Below are 18,089 nucleotides of genomic sequence, written 5' to 3' on the forward strand. Positions count from 1 at the left end.
TGGGTAAAGATATAGTTTAAGGTGCTTTCTGCTATGTGCATTTGCACAGCATAAGACATTCTCCAGTAAATTGATATTCTGAGCTTGTTACTGAATTTCTTTGCAGCTCGGTTAGCTTTAGGAGAAAGAATCTTGAAGGCACCAGGGTGAACGTCAGGAAGCAGGAGCTTCAGGCGGGGTCCGGACTGTGTTGTCTGATGTTATCATCGACAGAGTATCTTAAGGTTTGTATTTGATATGCAGAGCTGCAAACATCGTAACATGTTTAAAGGGAATGTAGCCAGCAGACATCTAAGCCGAAATACTGTTTAGAATATGAGTTATCATCACAGCCAAACTTCACAAAACTTTTATATGTCGACTTAACAGGGAACCAACAAAACTTCATTTGTACAAGACATTAAAAGGCACGCTAATATCCAAATTAGGAAAATATATAAGTAAAAATGCAAATGCCACACTCTACCCTATCCATGCAAATCTTTTAATAGAATATTGTATTTACAGGACTAGTCATGACAGGAAATGTGATAGCACACAGTGCCTGCTTAGATGCCACCTCTGGTTTGGAACACAATCTCCTTCCAGGGCTGCCATAATCTAATAGGACTAAGATCTCTCCCCCTCTATGTTGGGATCCCCCAAGGCTCTGTCCTCGGACCCCTTCTCTTCTCCATCTACACCTCCTCCCTCGGCAAACTGATACACTCCCACGGCTTCAACTATCACCTCTACGCCGATGACACGCAAATTTACCTCTCCACCCCTCAACTCACCCCTTCAGTCTCTGCCGGTATCGCCCACCTACTGAATCATATCAGACTGGATGTTGCTCCATTTCCTCAAATTGAACCTTTCCAAAACCGAGCTCCTAATTCTCCCTCCAGCCCGCGCCCCCCCCCCCCCATCCTCTCCATCATGACCAACAAAGCCACCATCAGTCCCACCCCCCAAGCCAAAGTCCTAGGTGTCACTCCAGACTCAAACCTGTCCTTCCAACCCCATGTCCAATCACTGGCAAACTCATGCAGGCTCCACCTCCGCAACATCTCCAAAATACGTACGTTCCTAACCCCAGACACTACTAAACAACTCATTCACTCCCTTATTATCTCACGTCTGGACTACTGCAACTCCCTCCTCTCCGGCCTACCTCATCACAGACTATCCCCGCTTCAGTCTATCCTGAACTCAGCGGCCAGACTCATCCACCTTACCAACCGCTCCGCTTCTGCCACCCCCCTCTGTCATTCCCTCCACTGGCTCCCGATTGCCCAACGCATTAAATTAAAAATACTAACATTGACGTACAAAGCCATTCATAACGCTGCCCCAAACTACCTCACCGACCTGATACCCAAATACCACCCAACCCGTACTCTTCGCTCCTCACAAGACCTCCTACTTTCTAGCTCCCTGGTATCCTATGGAACTCACTACCCCAATCCATCAGACTGTCACCTACCCTCCTCACCTTTATGCGCACCCTGAAAACCCATCTCTTCAGGGAAGCCTACCCCACCCTCACTTAACAGCCCATCTCCTCCACTCCTCCTACCACTCCATCCCTCACAGCTATCTCCTCCTGTACCACTATCCCCTCCCTCCTAGATTGTAAGCTCGAAAGAGCAGGGCCCTCGAACCCCTCGTGTATTGTTTTGTTACTATATTGTCTCATGTTCTGTCCCCCACTATAATGTGCAGCGCTAAGCAAACCTTTCTGGTGCTATATAAATACTGTATAATAATAATAATAATAATCAGCTTGCTGTTTATGTTGGATTTGTCACTCTGTAACAAAAGTAGACAGCTAGAATATTTAGAAGATTTTGGAGCCGTCCCCAGAACTGTGCCTTGCAATAATCCTGTCTCTGAGCTCTGCAGGTAGTTCCTTTGACCTCATGGCTTTTGCTCTGATACAGTATGTCAGCAGTAAGGCCTTTTATAGAGGTGTGTGCCTTTCCAAATCACGTCCAATCAATTTAATTTACCACAGGTGGACTCCAATCAAGGTGTAGAAACAGCTCAGCAACAATCAAGAGAAATGGGAGGCTTCTGAGCTAAATTGTAGGTGTTGTTGTAAAGGGTCTGGATACTTATGCCAATGTAATATTTAAGGATTTTAATTTTTAATAAATTCACAGATATTTCTAAAATTCTGTTTTCACATTGTCGTTATGGGATACCGAGTGCAGATTAATGAGGAAAAACTGAATTTAAACAACTGTCTTATCAGGCTGCAACATAACAAAATTGAAAAAAGTGAATGGTGTCTGAATACTTTATGAGGGCACTGTATTTCCTTTAGAGAGAAAAAAAAAAAAAAAGAAATCGGTATAATTCCACTTCTCTTCACATAAGGCAGTGACAGTTAATAATTGGAATATTTTTTTGCCCAAATGTTCTGGATGCCTACACTGTCATCGGGAGGCGCCAATCTTTATAATTTCTTAAAGTGTTACTAAACCCACAACAGTATAATCAGTCTGTATGTGCAGTAAAGCATGCTTTGTGCTGCTCACTGTAGAACCTAAGGGGTTAATCCTTCGCATTGTGTAAAATGGCTGTTTGAGCTTGTCTTCTCTGGTCCTCCCCTTCTTTTTACTGTCTCCAATCCATCTGCTGATAGTACAGAGCCCTAGGAGACACTCTGCACATGCTCAGTTTGGTATGTATTGCTAGATAGTTTTTTTTCTTTTGGGAGAGTGTGTTATAACCGCCTGGCAGAGTCTCTAGCAGCCCACTGCATGGACGCCCTCAGGGCACGGGGTCTAAGTCCCAGCCTGCTGTTCACCAGGGCCCCTGATGGTGGGGATGGACTTGGTGCAGACTGGAACCAGGTCGCAACCCCCGAGTGCGTCCTGCGGTGGTAAAGAGTACTGACAGGGGAGTGCAGGAACTGAATCTAATTTGGAAGAGGCAGACAGATACACTGGTCTGATCCGAGCCGGATGGATGGTCGGGTACGGTATGCGTGGTCAGACAGGCTGGGTCGGTATTATGCGGGCAGCGAGGTACAATAGGAGCGAGGTAAGAATGGTCAGGTCACAAGCCAGGTTCAGCAGGATGCGGGCAAATACAGTACCAGGGATCAGACGGAAGAGTAGTCAGGCAAGCCAGGGGTTAAGCAGGAGAAGAGCAGGATCAGGAACAAGCAGAGGTTGGCAACGAAGTATACAGCAACACAGGAACAGGATACAAGATACAAGACCAAACGGCAACTTGACATACCTGTTCGTATGTTTAAATAGCCCGCCTCCCGCTGTCATTGGTGCTAGGCGCACGGCCGCGATCCCGAGTGCGCATGCGCGAACCCCGACGCTGCCATGCGCGCCCAGGTCCTACCGCCCGCCGGGTAGTGAGTGTTGGTGTTCTGCGCATGCGCTGCCCGACGCGATGCCGCAGAACACCCGGATCCTGACAGAGTGAATGTGATCAGCACAGGGCTAATCAGCCCTGTCCAGATAGAGGGTCAGGGGTCCTGCAGCCTCATAGGATAGTCAGAGGAGAATAAAAACTCCTCCTATAAGCTTTAACCAGTGCTCAGCTAGACACTGATTTTTTTTTTTGTCCGCAAACGTGCAAACTACAACGAAAAACCCGTAAGTGATCACAAAAAATGTGCAAGTGCGAACACCACACGAAAAAGTGCACTTAGGGGTGTGTTTGTCCTACCCCCGAAGGGGTTGAACCGTTACCCTGATCCCCCAGGGCACAAAGCTCCTGACAGGGACAAGGTTCCCATTTGGTCCTCCTAGCCAAAAGGCCTGGTGGACCACCGTTCCTTATGTCCAGCCGAAGCCGGACATCCAGTACTAGGCCAGGGGGCTCTCCCGAAGAGAAAGCCCCCTAGGGATCAGGGGAGGAAGGAACCAAAAGGCCACACATCCTCCCCCTAGACTTCAGGGTAGGCCCGAGGACCCACACCCTCCATCCGTGAAACACACACATAAGCAAAGAAAAAAGTGACAAACGTGGGAGTGCATAATAAATTAAATAAATAAATAAATGGAAAATAAAAAAGTGGTACCGTGCCAAATTGTGCACAGACCAGGCCCTGAGGCCCGTAGCAAAAATTGCCCTGGACTTAGCCAAAAGACCTGGTCCTTAGGGCGCTGTGCAAAAAGAGGTGAAAAACAGTGGCCATGTGTCATCTTCACACCGTGGGGTCCCACACCCAAGTGTTACTAGTGACACCCCTGAGAGCGTCTTCCTCAGGGGGCACTGAGTTTGCGGACTTTTTGCGTCCCCAGCCCCTGGCCAGACCAAGGTAGATCCGTCCGAATCAGGAGGTACTGGGTCTTTCCAGCTTTCCCAGAGGAATTACTCCCAAGGCCCCAGAGCGAATCGTGGCGCTCCCTGGTTTCTGTCCCTCCGGTCCAGCCTTCCGGACCCCCATCATACCAGTGAGGGTACTATACAACAGCCATCCCCGCAAAGCTAGAATGGCCGGGAGCACCCCCACTGGACACTGATAAGAACAGATACTACACTTGATCTTAGCCAAAAGGCCGAGAAGCCAAAAGTGCTCAGCTAGACACTGATAGAAGACACAAGACTGCTCTAACTGCTGATGAGAAAAGGAATTTAGTAGTTTATATTTACTGAAATAATTGCATTTCCATGTTCTGTGTACTGTGGGAGAGCAGATATAGTGAATGCAGGGTCTTGGGTCTAGTAACACTTTAACACAGGTCTCTGTGCATTCTGTTGTGATTGTATTAACACCGATTGCTCAAGCCCTGAAGAAGGAGCAGAGTTGTGATCTGAGCACCCCTGACAGGCAACATAGCTAAGCTGGTGACTTTACTTTTTGCATTTATGCAAAGAAGCTTGATCACCAGCCCCCCTCTGCCTGTTGATTGGATAGTAAAGGAGCAGCAGCACAATTATAAGATCACACTCCACCCCTTTTCCTGGTCTTCCGTAAACATGGTTAGGAGTGGAGACTGGAAGTTTTTTGCAAAACAGAAGAACCCTGATTGGCTTGGATTTCTGCCCTCCCTTTAATTTCTGAGTCCTCTTGTTTAGAGAAATATAGAAGTCTGATAGAAAGACAGATTCAGATACACATACTCATTTATGTAAACATACATTCAAAGCATATCTAGACTCAAAACTAAAATGTAATTCGTTACAGTTTACTGGTCTCAAAATGTGGTGGATACATTCATTTCTTTTTTTTTTGTCTTTTTTCCTTTATGTTCACCTGGTGATCCAGCCTGTAAAACATTTCCCTTCCTAGGTTTGCTCCACTTACTCCTCCATTGTATTTATAGAGGAGAAATGTAGCCAGCCTTGGGCAGTAGCATTGTCAACCTATGTGGAGGAGCAGATTTAGATGAACCAACAAATTAAAATATAACTAAAGGCACAACTTTCTTTTTTGTTTTTGATAGAGGGGAGAGGGATCAAAACATTTGTCAGTTTTTATTGCTGTCTGTGCCCTTATTGGGGAGATTCTCCCTCTCTATTTGTCCTGTTTGCCATTATCATTGAAAGTGAAAGTAAAAGAAAATCCCAAATTTTGGGTTGTCCTCATAGAAGTAATAGAGGGGAAATCTTCCAATGGGGACACTAGTTTTGGTGAACTGAGGGTCCCCAAGAGATTCCCTAAATTTGCAGAGATGTTCTCTCACTTCCTGTTTGGTTATGGGACAGGAAGTGAAGGAAAATCTCCACAATGGGAAATAGATGGCAAAAATAACCCATACAGGGGTTATAACCCTCCCTTACTCTATCAAAAATTAAAAATAAAAAATCTGTCTTTAGTTTTACTTTAAACCTCTTTTAGTCCAGCCTACAGTGCAATGTGTGCCGGGCTGGAGCTCTCTCATTCTGAGTGGACGTCATATGACACCCTCCCTAGAATGTGCCTCACGCACACCCCACGGGCTGCTCTGTCCACTTCTGCCGATACCATGCTATTGCAGTGACCAGTCACAGCAGATCACATGAATATTGTACACAATAGATGAATTTCATTCATGCCATCCATTGTGCACTGCTGTATTGATCTCTGTGTATTGGTCACAGTGATCACATGGTACAGACAGGGCCAATCACAGCTCATTTATACCATGTGTTTATCTGCCGCCAATCACAGCATTTTCATTGGTATAAGTGTACATAGTGAATAAAAAAAATCTTGATCACCTCCCCAGAGTAGTATAGTGTTACTATGGTAACCCTGTGTTGCTCTGTTCATAGTATGCAAAAGTAAATCGGAAACAAAAGAAAAAATGTAATAAGAAAAAAAAATGCAAAAATTATTTTTTCTTTACATATTGTCAATAGTCACCATCACACCAGTTATATGATGATGCTGTACCATAATGGCTTCAGTATGTAAAAAAATAAATACATTGTGGAAAAAAAAGAGTTTTTAATTTCTTAATTTTTTGAAAAATTGTGAGAAAAAAATTACAATTTCAAAAAACTCGCCATGTCTCTTACTAAATACCTTGGACTGTCTTCTTTTCAAAAAGGGGTCATTTGGGGGATATTTGTACTGTCCTGGCATTTCTGGGCCTCAAGCAATTAGTACATCAGTCAGTACATTGATCAATTTATATACACAGTATATACTATAGTCTGTAGACTCTATAACTTTCCTAGAGACTAAATAATATACACTGATTTGGATTATGTTCACCGGAGAAATGTAGCAGCATACATTTTGGCCTACGTTTATGAAGAAAGATTATTTATTTGCAAATTTCTATAACAGAAATGAAGAAAAACATGATTTTTTATAAAAAAAATTCATCCTGTTTTCATTTATTCAGCAAACAATAAAAAAGACAGTGGTGAATAAATACCACCAAAAAAAGCTGTTTGTGGAAACAAATAATAAACATTTCATATGAGTACAGTGTTGCATGACCGCGCAATTGTCATTCAAAGTGTGAGAGTGCTGAAACCTGAAAATTGGCCTGGGCAGGAAGGGAGTAAAAGTGCTCGGTATTGAAGTGGTTAGATACAAACTCCAGCTAACACTTTTAAAGCAGTTACAGAAACAGTTTTACAAAATTTTATAAAATCTGACCAGTCTTGACAAAGCGCATGCGCGCGAAACATGTTGTCCCGGCAACCGGCCTCTTCCTTCTAAAGCTGCGGCTCCAGCAAGAGTTCCCCCCCTCCGTCTCTCCACATCGTGGTGACGTCATCCAGGACGCTGGGACGTCGGGTACACATGGTCCCTGCATTGACAGGCATTCTACTCCACTACTTCCCTCTGAGCGGACGGGCCGTCCATCTTGGAACCTGGCTTCCTAAAGCCACAGGCTGGTTATTTATTTTTTTACCATATGAATTATTAAAGGCACACCTCCATACAAGGTGTATTATTTTGATCACAAAACTACACAGCGCCTGGCTCCTGTTTATACAGAGCCAATCAGCACTGTCCAGACAGGTCAGGGGTTTTCAATCCTTCTAGAGCAGAAAGAAAACTCCTCCTACAAGCTTTAACCAGTGCTCTGCTGAAGTCACAAGACTGCTCTAACTGTTGATGAGAAAAAGTATTTAGCAGTTTATATTTACTAAAATAATTGCACTTTCATGTTGTGTGTACCAGATATAGTGAATGCAGGGTCCTGGGTTTAGTAACACTTTAAACGTATCATCATTTGTTATACAATGTTTAACTTTCTTCTGATACAGTTATATGTGTGACAACATAAAAGAAACACAAATTCAGCAGCAAAATGTTGGCAGTTTATAGACTGAGAGCAAAATCTTCAGCAATTCTCTGATTTTCTTGTATGTTTTTTAAATCACACCACGATAGCAATGCAGGAAAATGTTTTCTTTGTGCCATTCATTATTATTATAAGTTAAATTGGATTAGTGATATGTTTACTCATAAACACAGAGTGACAGAATTTCTCCTGGGGAGGGAAATAAGTGATGTAATAAAACTCTCTGTCCACTGCCTGGAATCTTGAGACCTCCTTGATTCCCAGAAATAAGGTTGGAGAATTAATTGCTGAACATCTGCAGCATCGCTGTTAGCTCCCACAGTTATTCTAATCATTATGCCAAGTTTAAAGTTCAAACGCTTGCCTCGGTACACTGACAAAAAGGCCAGTGTTCACTCGTGGTCTGGAATGGTAACAGCCATTGTTGCAATGACATATTTTCAGGAATAATATTATGCTGAAACCCAGACACAGACCAGGCTCAGGATGCTTTTTATATCCTTTGAAATCTTTGTAAAGGCTGGAGAAAGGTTTATTGAGAAGATGAAGTTTTTACTGCCAGTGACCCTCAGACCCTTTGCCTTTGTTCTCTGAGCACCTGAAAATTCCTCAACTGAACAATTGTGATGCAGTTACATATTCTGTATTCCAGATGTTGTCAGCTTCCACCTCGGAATTTACTAATTGAACAGCCAAGAGTGAAAGAGTTGCTCCCCATGGCCCATATGATGGACTTTGAGCTACCCAATGCATCTACAGTCCCATACATCTAGAGGCTCAGCCTTGGCAGAAATCCCTACACTGGCAATTACCTAGATTGACATTTTAAACCTTTATTTAGTTTTCAGGAAAGAAGGAGTTATGGGGCAGAACTAGGTAATTATAATGTACTAATATGGGGAGAAGCATCCAGAAGAAGTTATAGACCTGCCTTCCTCAAGCAAGAGATAACTTTCCAATCTCAGAGAACCCCTGCTAAAATTTACTATATCAAAAACTCATTATACATTGGAGTAAATGTCAGTGTGAAAACTGTTCCTTACATCTGTGATTTATGGGAAGATTTAATCCCTTACAGATAGCTAAAAAGATCAATGGTGTCAGTGGAAACTTATCTGAGGCCAAATTTTCTCATGGCTCAAGGAACCCCTAGTAACCTCTGGACGAACCCTGGTTGAGAAACCCTGCTGTAGTCAAAGGCACCCGGGACCAGAAAGAGCAGAGGACCTACATGCTAACCCTTGAATCTCTGCAAGCCTAGCACATTATTATCAGCATTGCAACTTCTCTCCACACACCACTGCTAAGATAACTATCAATATTATATAATAGCTTTGACAATCGCCCAATATATGGAAAATTACCAAAGTAGGCAAGCCATGAACTTCTGTATTGGAGAAAAAAATCTCTCAGCCACTTGATCAAACTGACAATGTCAGTGTGGTTTGGATGGAGAAGGTCTCTAGCTTGTGCTGCTGATCATGTGGGCCAAAGCAATATGCTTAATGTATATCTAAAGCCAAAACAGTTTTTTTTTTATTCTGTTTTAGATAGTGTAGGGATAAATTAGAACCTGTTTTTTTTTAATTTTGCTGTCTGTGTCCTGTTGGGAGATTTCCCTCTACTTCCTGCCTTGTCGACACAACAGGAATTGTGAGGTGATCTCTCAAAAGTGAAGGGAAATCCCCTCCTGCCCCCAGGATTCCACTGGAAGATTTTCATTTCTTTGTGTTCCAAAGGGAGTTGGCGACGTGGGGGTGTTGTGGCTGCACATAGAGATGCAGGATCTGTAGGAGGAGTTTTGTCCTCCTCTCTGTGGTTGATTGCTGGAGGGGAGCAGAGACTAGCCTCTCTGCAGCTGCATGAAGAAGCATAGGATCTGGCGAAGGAGTTCTGTCCTCCTTTCTGCTGCTGACTGCTAAGACAAGGTGGGGGTGGAGATGATGGCGGCATAGCAGCTGCAGGAGAGGTACAGGGGCACATGAAATGGCCCTTGTGGGTTGGATTCAGCCCATAGGAATTGTGCCCTACATTGTGCATGGAGGAAGCAAAGGTGTGACCACAGCTTGGATCACCTCAGATAGAAGGCTTTGCAGGAGTGGTTACATGAATGAAAGGAGCCTTCGTGAGCAAGGGGTAAGGTAGGTATTACTCCTTTTCCCTGTACCCCTAAACTTAATGAGTAGTTATTCTTGCAGTGTTGGGATAGAGAGCCCATTGCATCAGTATTTGTGTTCTTGTGGCTTGAGATGGGCTTTAAATATTGAAATTGAGTGAATTGTGCAGCAGCTTTTGCAAACGTCATATTCTAGTTGCACTTTGGGTTCCTAACAGAGACAGGTCTTGACTAGGTGACAAAAACAAGAGACCACTTACATTTTTGGAGCAATGATGGTCACAGTGAACCTTCACCGCATTTTTTCAGTATATATCTCTACCACCCTCTTCAGTCCACCGCTATGCAAAAACCATGGAATGTGCTTGAAAATGTCAGGAAAGCAACCCTCCTTTAACTTTTGTAAATTTAGTAAATTTAGTTTGTGAATTATATTGTTGTACAGAAGAATATGAAAATGATAAAATTGGTGTAACTGTAGCAATAGTTTATTATTGCTTCTTGCACAGTTTAGATATTGCTATAAACTTTTTTTCTTCCTGTGGTTTTCCATTGTGCTCCTGCTAAACTTTTCAGCGTAAGCTTGGCATGGAACAAACGCTGAAGAAATTCCCATTTCATTAAGGAAGCTGTAATTAGAACCCCAGGCACAGACCAAACAACGTTTTATAGGCAAAAACCGCACAAGCCTAGCTGCACAATAGAAATACAGGCCCGCCCTCACGATTTTATATTTTTTGCGGAGCACAATGTTTACATTCTGATAGTTGGCCAAATTGTTCCAGCTTTAAGTTGTTAATTATACAGAATTTCTTTACGTGCTGCATATTCACAGTCCCTAGTTATCTTTCTTTTATGTTCTCTGTTAGTGTGCTGTATTCCCATAAGTGCAAAAATGGGTACTTTCCATATATTGAGTCTCTTTACAAAAGCATAAAGGGCGAAAAAGAACAATAAGATTAAAAATAAGCACAAAAACAGAAAGTAATCTGCAATAATAATCTTCAAACAGACAAAGTCATATTTGTGTTTTTTTTTTTCAGTTGGTTCAATTTGTACTGCATTCCGCATCTCTGTAGAAGTCACTTTTGCCTAGAATATTAATCATGGTGACATTTAAAGGGACTTTTTTGCCTTGAGATATAAGGATTCCATGCTGTGCGTGCATCTCGCTGCAGAGAGAGTGTATGCAGTTTGGCAGATTAAGCGGGAAAGCTATTGTAGACTTGGGTTTGTCAAATGATAAGTTTCAGTTTGGCCCAGCTGAGTTTTAGCAGTTTGTCACGATGGTGTCTGATTTTTATGGGTAACAGCCTAAAGAAGAAAGAACTACCAATTTTATGGTATATTTTATAGGAAAGAGCATTTCAGTTATCATTTAAAATTTTGGTGTAGTGTATTCTATAAATGCGTTCTATAAATTTCCCTTTGGAGCCCCTACCAGCATTAGTCTATGCTTTATTTTCTATTTTTTTTCTAATTTACAGGGTTTAGGCAAAAATATGAACTAAAACACTATATGATTTGCAGGTGTCAAAGTGATGACATGTTTCATGTTGAAAGCAGTGATGTAACATTCTTTTGTGTCCACTGTGTGATGAGACACCTAGCTAACAGGTGGGAAGCCTTACTTTTGTCATTCACTGCATGCCCTGCTAGTGATACAGATTCATGTCAGAGCTTACTGAGCTTCAAAGAGGGTAAATAGTTGGTGCCCACTTAACTGGCGCCTCTGTGACTGAAGTTGACAAATCATTTGCCGTGTCACGAGGTACAGTATCAAAGGTTAGGATGGCATATACAGTTTCCGGGGAAATGTTGTCTAATAAGCATAAGTGCGGTCGAAATGGTCAACTGACCGAAAGAGACAAAAGGACATTGCCCAGGATTGTGACCCGGAATAAGAAAACAACTGCTGCAACAGTGACTGCAGAGCTCAATCTCAGTCCCATGAATATCAGCACACCAATTCCCCCCCCCCAGGTCCACACATGTCGGATGCTGGTTTTCATGAGATTGGCTTCTGTTGGACAGGGAGCTGTACACATGGTACCGAAAGCTGGCCGGTTTCCACTGTACCAGCTGATTTTGGATGATATTCTGCCTGTGCGTACCCAGGATAAAGGTCCCTGGCTCACATTCATACTAGGACCAAATTACCTACCAACATGTCTTTGGAAGGAAACCAAAGAACAAACGACCCTAGTGCTGTTAGGCAGAAGTGCTAACCACTGTTCTGCACTGGTTTAGCTGCTAAAGTAGTTTTTATACTGTAACACCCTCCAGGTTAGTAGGATAGCCTGTTTGTTGTTAGGCTGAGTAGCAGCCTGGGATGAGTCAGCCTGGGAGTGAGGTAGAGAGGTCACCTCAGGACAGGCTAGGAGGCTCTAAAAGGTCAGGGCTTCTGTAGCCCTCCCACCTCTCCAGAAACCTGAGAGCTTTCTGGAGGAGGTGTGGAAGAGGGGAGGAAGCCTAGATCTGCATGTTTGAGGGACCCTGGCCAATCCCATGGTAGGCAGCTGGGCAAGGTGTCCAGTACAACCCTCAAATGTGGCAGAGCCTGTGCAGCAAGGGCAGTGAGTGTCGGATGGAAGATGGAGTCAGAGGCTGGAGTGTGGAGCCTGGGAGGGGGCCCAGGGAAGGGGCCTACCTACAGACAGGTGCTGGCGAAGAGGATCTCCACTCTACCACCGTCTTCAAGGGAGGATATCCTGAGCAGCAGGGAAGGAGCCAGCACAGCAAAAGGTGTGAATGCAGCCACCAACCCATTAAGCTATCAGGAAAGGACAGTGTAAGTAACCTTACACCTCCTGGGCCGCATAAGGGGAGAGGGCAGTCAGGCGAAAGAAACAACTAGCTTCTCATCCAGGGCTGCTGTGCTGAATTGGCAGTTTCTGGGCCCCCTTGCTCAGGGAATACCCTCAGTATAGTTGGGTGAAGAGGAGGATTCATCTGGGGTCTGAGAGGTATATATATATATTATAAAAAAAAATAAACAATATAACATTTCTTCAGAAATTCTTCTTCAGCATGCGATTATCCAGTACTCATAGAGCATTCAAATGACCAGGCATTTCCCCTGATCTATGATGTCCTTTTGGTCACCACGCTAGAATATACAGTCAGCCTTTGGTCATTCTTTGCACACTGCTGTTATGGTATACATACTGACATCACAACCTGCTGTGCGATAATGTCACAGTCCCGTTGTCCCCCTTGGGGTCTGTTTTTTTGCCATCAGCCTTCTGTGGCACTTTAATGTTTTTTTTCAGCAACACTATTAAGCTATATGGTAAATTCCAACACATTCATAAATTAAACACATTTATATATTAGCAAACACATTTTTAATGTGTATATTTGAGTCTTTTATTTTCTATAAATACAGAAGGTTCTCCTTAAAATGATAGCAAAGTCTAGGCTTGAAAATGGCTGGGGCTAAAATAAAAAAAAAAAGAGGCGAGTCACAAAGGAACACTGGAGCCGTTCTTAAAATAAATTGCAAGGTAAGGTTCATCAAGCATTGCCAAGACCTTGTCAGCCAATAAAAATGTAAATGCAGGCTGTCTATTTAGGGAACATTCATAATAGCCCCTGACAAAGACCATTGTGACGGCCTGGCAAATGTCATTCCCTGGTGTAGTATTCTCAGACCTACTCCATAAAGTGCAGTAACTCATAGCAACTATCTACATCTCTATAAATCTATGAGCCTTTTATACATTTACACATAAACACATAAACACATTTACACATAAAACAATCTTCAGCTTTGTTATTAGCAAAAAAAAAATGTTTCATCAAAACTAAGATGTTCTGTAAAAGACATAGAGGTTGAGTTACTAATGGCAAATAGACTGTGTACTTTGCAAGTGCGGTTGCTCCAGAGCTTAGTAAATGGAGTAAAGCTACACTTTACAAAGAATACCCAATAACATGCAAGAAGAAAAAAAAACAGCATTTTTGCTTGCAAATGATTGGATGATAGAAATCAGCAGAACTTCCCCTCATTTAATTAGCAAAGTGCACAGTCTGTTTGCCTTTGGTAAATTAACTTCATAGAGTCCCAGAAAGATTCCTGGATTCTTTCTTGGACACACAGAATATAACTGGATACTGACATTTATAGGTAAAGTTGATCCAGGGAATATTCGATTGCCTCTCAGGGAATCAGGAAGGCATTTTTTTCCCCTGCAGGAGCAAATTGCATCATGCTTTGCTGGGTTTTTTGCCTTCTTCCGGATCAACTGTGGGTATAGAATTATAACTTTTTTTTTGGTTGAGCTGGGTGGACTTTTGTCTTTTATCAGCCAGACTAACTATGTCACTCCATAGAGTTATTCTTGCTCAGGAGAGGACTAGAATCATTTGGCCTGGGGGGCCAAAGTAACCACGAGGCCCTTTCATGATAGAGACAGTTTTGTTACCCTAAGGAAATGTACCAAGCAAAGTCTGCCATGGTTCCTCAGTGATTGGTGGACATGGCAAAAGGTGGATGTTCTTAAAGGACTTGGTTTATTGTGACAACTGTCAACATCAACTTTCACTGCAGTTGACAGCATTTGGTCACATGACATTTCAAAGCCATAAAGAAAGTTGGTGAAGGAAGACTTCCCCCTGCCAGGACCTTAATTGGGCCTAACTATTTAATGTCCACCATGTGTTACTTACTGAGGGCTCTGATTGATGCATTATGGTAAAATATCTCTACTCAGGGTCACCAGCCCAACATATTAATTAGTATTGACCCAGGGAGCAAATGCCCCCCCCCCCCAGCCCAATCCTCCTAAGTTCTTGATACATACTTATCTCAAAAGTTCTTGGCTTCTGTGCCAAGAATCAGGAACATTAAGAGCTGATTCACACTTGGATCTCGATTTTCACATACGTGCAAGGGGAAAGCTGACAGTAGTGCAGGAGTTGACATTTCCACCTCCAGAATGCCTTTTTTGTTTACAGTTGAATGGGCTTTTCATATGGGAGTACCATACTGCAATTACAAGGCTTAGTGTTTGGCTCTTGACACAGTCCCATTTACTTGAACAGGTTGCATTTAATGGCAGTACTACCTACCAAACGTGAGGGGAGATTGTTTTTGCCATGCTGTAACACAAAGCATCATGGCTATGGAATGTATATATCGCCATGCGGCTGCCTTTGCAGATTAAGGAGCAGAGATGGGGGCAGGATACGCAGCTCAGCTGCCTATTTTTACCATCTCCCCAAACTGCAAGTGTAAAGTAGACCTAATGGCCCTCTCATTGTCTAAGTGTTCCTACCCTCTCACTGACTCACTACCCACTACCCACTCACTGACTGACTTTCAGGGAAATAAAAATTGAGAATTTGCCAATAAATGCCCATTATTTGCACGTGTCATCCTACACATGTCCCTTGCTACTGCAACTTCAGTTCATATAGCTGTCCTCAACTTTGGGTTCTGCGTAGTGAAGATGAAGACAGGCATCATCAGTGACAGAGATTGAATGCAAAAAAAATTACACTTTGTATGCAGCTTTATATTGTCTAGTTATAGACAGATTAAAAATTAAAATAGTTAAAGAGACATGATATCTTACACAGATAAAAAAAATAAATTGCATTTTGTTCACACAACCAATCAGATTTCAGTTTTCTGAAGACTTAGAGTAAAAGATGAATCTGGATTGTTGCAGTGGATTACGAGTGCTTTACTGACTAAGCCTAGAGCATTGCTGTTGTATATTCCTGTCTCTTAAAAAAAAGAAATCTGTTCAACAATATTTGTAAGTAAAATGGCCGCATAGCAGAATCCTATATATAATATACCCTCCTAGCTGCCTCTGGCACTTAAGTTATCGCCAGGATTCACTGAAATCTTGCAAATATTGGGATTCAGCAACGTCTCTGACAGTCATTACTGAATTCCGAGTACACTTAATAATCCTCCTTTTCAGAAAATGGATTTGTTAAGTGCAGTCAGTTTAAAGCAAACCTATCTCTATTTAAATTCCGTCAGTACCTCCCGTTTTCTTCTGGAGAACCGAGAAGCTAATGGCATCCTTCATTTTCGAAGATGGGGAAAAGTGCTGTGTGTATATGAAGGTGTGCGCAAGAATCCCCATGGCCATGTTTCTCAGTGCAACACCCCATGCCTTTCTGACCGAGGAGAGCACAGTGCAGGCAAGTAGGCACATTTTGGTGACAAATGGACACCAAATAGAAAAATACTTTGGAGTCAATGGTGCAGGTGAAATTAAAGCAGAGTTTCATTCATTTTGTATACTTTTAATGCCCACCCATACTGCTGATATCTTTGGACAGTTAAATTCTGCAGTGTACCTTTTTCTTTTAATAGCATTTTTTAAATAGCTTTCCCTTGGACTTCCAGTTACGGCCACCTAGGCAGCTATATTATCAACCTGCCCCATTGACTCGTGGGATATCTATGTCATTGATCCCAGGAGTCTTTGGGCATCTAAAGTTTGCATCAAGGTGCACCTCGCAGTGTCATTACTGCCCAGGCACAAGACCGAGAGATGCATGCTGGGTAGCCAACTGCATGAAAACCTGGAAATGAATGCCGACAGGCTTCAGCTGCCCACATCTTCCATGGATGCAGCCAAAAGCCAGGGAGAAAATAAAAAAAAAATGATTTTGTAAGTAAATTATATGTAGACATGTGTTTGGATAATGCAATTCACACCATCTCAATTATATTTTTATTCTAATTTTGCTTATGAGACTGTAGCTTTAAGTCCTTTTTCTTTTTTATATCTTCTTTGGTAAAGGGTATGAAATGGGCTTTAAATGGTTTCTGGGGTTTACAGAAGCTCCTTGCCACTATTCTGAACCTGTTTATGTGCAAAAACTACCATTTATTAGCCTCATTTTAGCTTTTTTCACAGAAAGGAAACAAACTGGGAAAAACGTTAAATAAAACAAAATTAAGCAACAGTATACTAATGAATTTGAATACACACAAAAAAGAAAAAATACATAGAGCTCTAGATCTATTTTCTACTTTAAACAGCCCCTTATTTACCCAGTGCTGTTTATGAAGGAATAAATAGCTTGAGTGGCCGATCTGCCTGGTAGTCGTTACATACTGAACTGTCATTAGGCGGCCTAGTACAGAGAGACCCTGTACCAAGCCAACAATATGGGCTGGGTACCATGTGATTGCAGTGATTGATCATCACAGCAATCACATGGTACTGTTTACAGTGTTGGTCCCTTACCCTGTCCTTACAACATGGCTAGAGATCCAGTACTTGTGAATGGAGAAATAAGGAACGGATTAGCAGCTGCAGCTTCAACCATTTCTTTTTAGTGAAAACTAAAAACTGGCCTGCTAATGAAGGGGTTCTACAGGCTGGTGCTCAAGTGGTTAAATGAACTTACCTAACTATGTTAAATCCCATACCTTCCAAAAGGGAAAGTAGAATTTTTTATTTCAAGCAAATTTTGCCAAAGTAGCTTGATATGCTAAAATGAGACATTCTGCAACGGCAAATTTTTGGTATTTTTGTAGCTAAATCAGTCTGAAAAATCACCCCTACAGGTGAGGTGTGTCAGAAATCTGACTTTAGAGTAGATATCATACAGTATTTGTATAATGAATAGAGATGTGCACGATGGAAAAATTTGTTTTTTTCGGATTAGTTTGTTAATAATTTAATTTCATCATATTCTTTATGTTACAATGATTCATTTTCAAAATGTGTTTTGTATATTCAGATTGGTTTCATATATTTGTTATTTTCAAATTGATTCGAAATTCACATTACGGAAGACATTTGTTCTATTCTATTCTATTTTATTTTTTTCTATTACAGTTTATTCTTTTCTATTCTATTCTACACTATTCTTTTATTTTCTGATCTGTTTTATTATTTTCTATTCTTTTCTATTCTACACTATTCTTTTATTTGCTATTTTATTATATTCTATTCCGTTCTTTTATTCTCTATTCTATTGCATTCTATTCTATTCTATTCAGCAGCCTTTGCAGGAATCATCAACTTATTTCACTTTTATACTTTACTGTATTTATTGCAATATGTTAACATTTTTAATTCATTTTAAAATTTGAAACTGAATTTGAATTTGGAAATGAATTCAAGTTTGAAATGTAAATGTATTGCAAAAAAAAATACAGTAAAGTATGCTTGAGGTGATTGTAGCCGTATTAATGCATTTGCGACAGAAACAATTGAGTACTGTCCGTGATACTTTTTAATATAAATTAATATTAATATCAAATAAATATAATATTGTTAATATAAAAA

General features: G+C 41.7%; 1 protein-coding gene and 1 pseudogene across 2 annotated transcripts in view; one reads left to right on the top strand and one right to left on the bottom strand.

The window, feature by feature from the left end:
* PLXDC2 (plexin domain containing 2) overlaps positions 1 to 18,089 on the top strand; it is a 696,519-nt gene that overhangs the window by 64,760 nt on the left and 613,670 nt on the right. The window lies entirely within an intron of this gene.
* Positions 4,408 to 4,523, bottom strand: LOC149449103 (U2 spliceosomal RNA; annotated as a pseudogene).

This window comes from Staurois parvus, unplaced genomic scaffold (genome assembly GCF_062004578.1).
Source record: "Staurois parvus isolate SC_StPar_1 unplaced genomic scaffold, SC_StPar_1.0 ptg000636l, whole genome shotgun sequence".
NCBI lineage: Eukaryota > Metazoa > Chordata > Amphibia > Anura > Ranidae > Staurois > Staurois parvus.